Here is a 3,228-nt window from a genome sequence, read left to right as displayed (position 1 = left end):
TATTTATAAATATCTGGAATTTATCACACACTTTTAATCCATCATATATGTGTCTATATATAATTTAGGGCAAAATATCTATTTTTTATACTTTTAAAATTTGGAGTGGTGTTAATTAAATCTCCAAATTATTAATTGTATCAATTTAAATCCTAAAACTTTAATAAGTGAATCAATTTACAATGAATCCGGCCAAAGTAGTAAGAAAAATGATCATATATTCTTTCTAATAAGTAAAGAAAAATAAAGGAAAGATGAGTGAATAACAAAACTGCTATTATCTATTTGATTCTTGCATTTTTCTCTAAATTACATTAATCTTTATATAAAATTGTATAAAAGTAACAGATTAACGAATTTAAAATGAAATTTTAATTTAGGGTATAAATTGATTCACTAACAAAAGTTTACCATTTAAATTGATATAATTATGATTAAAATACCGTTTTGGTCCCTACATTTTGATTTATTTTTTTTTTTAATTTTAACCCCTATACTTTCAGTTGTCTAATTTTAATTTATATACTTTCAATAAATCATAAGTTTAGTACTCATTGCTAGTTCATTGTTGATTCTGATTCTTTTTGTTATCTATTAGCATTTTTATTATAAAATTTGAAAATATATTCACATATTGTATTTCTTTGTCTAGAAATAATTATTATTATTTAACCAATTTTGAAAGAATTAACTTCGAAGAATTAAAATTAAGATTTATTACGAGTATGATAGAGACTAAAATTGAAAAAAATTGAAAGTATAAAAACTAAATTGATATTTTAACATATAATCTCTAAAATTTAGTTTATATTTCCTAATTTAAATAAAAATTGAGATATGTGGGGGTGGGTCAAAGGTCAACCATCTTAAAATGTTTCTAAGGAAGCATTTTAAAAGTCACCGATGGTTACATATCTCCTACGTGACAACCACCCTGACGTGATTTAATTGGTTGATTTGCCATGTCGGCATTTTTGTATCCCAAATTTTCCATATTTGATTAAAAAAAAAAAATCATTGCTTTGTTTATTTTTAAAATTTATGGGTCAATTTTAAAAAAAAAAAATTTGAGTGATAGAGTTGAAGGTTAAAAATCAAAATCAGCGGATAAATAACACGAAGAGCGAAAAAAAGTAAAAAGTGAGTTTTAGCTATTAATTAATGGTAATTGATATACACTTTTTTTTCATCTTGGTAATTTTTATTAAAAATGAAAAATAAAAAGAAAAATATCCTTTTATTTTGAAAAAGAAAAATACCCATTTATTTTCTCGAGTGTAATTTTTATTTGATCTATAGATAAATTGTTACGATTTTATCCTTGATTTTTTATTAATTTTTATTTAATTTCTAAATTTTACCTTTCACCCTCAAATTTTTACTAATGTAACACTCACATTTGATCTTTGTTATTAACTAGATTTTAGTTAATTGATTAATTAAAAAAAAATATAATGTAATATTTTTAATTAATTTTAGTAGCAATGGAATTCAGTGAAAATTAATCTAATTATAATTTATTTAATTCTTTTAAATTAGTTAATAGACATTAAAAACAAGGATTGATAATGTGTACCTAGTGAAAAATCAAGGGATAGCTTGTCATTCTTGAAATTTAGGGTTCAAATAATGGAAACAAATTTAAAACTCAAGGTTAAAAATATAACATTTTAAAACCTAAAAATCACAAATGAAAATTAAACTAAAACGGTATGGATAAAAACGTAACATTTTGAAATTAAGTTTGGGACTATTTTAAAATAATTAAGGGTGGTATAGGTTAAGGAATCGGTTTTTTAAAGTGAAATAATATTATAAAATAGGAATAAAATAGAGATTTTAATAGTTAGAAGAGGTATTATTACCAAACTCAATAATGGTTAAACTTTAAATTCATACAAAATCAAATCTCAAACACATCCCAAGTATAATTTGTTTCTTCATAAAGCAACTTGGACTTTCTATATAATTAAGTAAAAGAAGTTATTTAAGTTCAATGATTTTAAATTGTGACTTAGAAGTAAACATGGTTTAGGTTAATAATGTATCAAGATGTGTTAAGGGGTTCAAAATCCTAATTAATAAGTAAATTGATCCAAATAAAAAACCAACCCTTGGAAGAAAAATTCAAGAGAAAATTAATATATGGAGGAGAAATCTCATTAAAAAACCAAATAGTACCTTCATCTACAAACATAGTACAACATCACAATCCGATAGTTTTGAATCGCAAATTTAACATATAGTTAGTTTTTTAAGAAGGATTTTCAAAAATAGAAAAATAAAGAAAAATATTTACACAAATAGTAAAATTTAATTATAATTATGATAGAAATTGGTATAAATCTATCATCGATAGAGGTTGATAGAAGTCCATCAGTATCTATTAGTATTGTTTTTGCTATTTCTGTAAATAGACATTTTTTCTATCTATGATTTTTTTTAAAGTAATTTCTCTATCACTTTTTTTTCCCTAATATTACTTTGTTTGAGTTAATGGGTGGTAATATTATATTTCTTAACCATAATAAACATAATAAACAATTTAATAATATATTAGCTTTTTTAGGTCATAACAAACATATTATATTTCTCTATCTATGAATTAATTAGCATTTTTAGATCAAAATTTGAGTAATTTATCTTTAAATTCACATTGTCATATAAAACTAACCATAATAAACAATTTAGTGATAAAGTTAATTATTTAATTAAAATTTGTTCACATTAGTGATTTAAATTAATTGATTTTTTACAAAAAAAAAAAAAAAAATAAGTAATGGGGAAAAATTCCCTGCGAGGAACCCGATTCTCATAGAAAATTTCACGGGGATGGGAAATGAAATGGGGAGCAGGGACGGGGATGAGGAATGGCATCCCCGGCCCCCCCCACCCCGTGTACATCTCTAGTTTGAACTTGAAGTTTTGGTATTTGTACTTTTAAATTTTTTAAGAGAATTTTCTAGTTTTGTATTATGTTTTTAAGGGTACCCTGTTAAATGAATTTCATCTATTTACTTTTAATAAAACTACTAATTTTACAGTATTTATTTGATTATACCAAATCATGGAAAAATGTCGATTTGAAATGTATGCATGCATGTCTATAGTAACAACCTAGTTTAAGTCTTAGTAAGCCGGATCGTTATAATAATATTTTTTAGTTTAAAAATTTATGTGAATTGCGAAAAGATTATTAAAAAGTAGATTAAAAAAATGTATTTATAA

Source organism: Benincasa hispida, chromosome 2 (assembly GCF_027475165.1).
Source record: "Benincasa hispida cultivar pf3 chromosome 2, pf3_genome.v1.1, whole genome shotgun sequence".
Lineage (NCBI taxonomy): Eukaryota > Viridiplantae > Streptophyta > Magnoliopsida > Cucurbitales > Cucurbitaceae > Benincasa > Benincasa hispida.
This window is presented reverse-complemented; position numbering follows the sequence as displayed.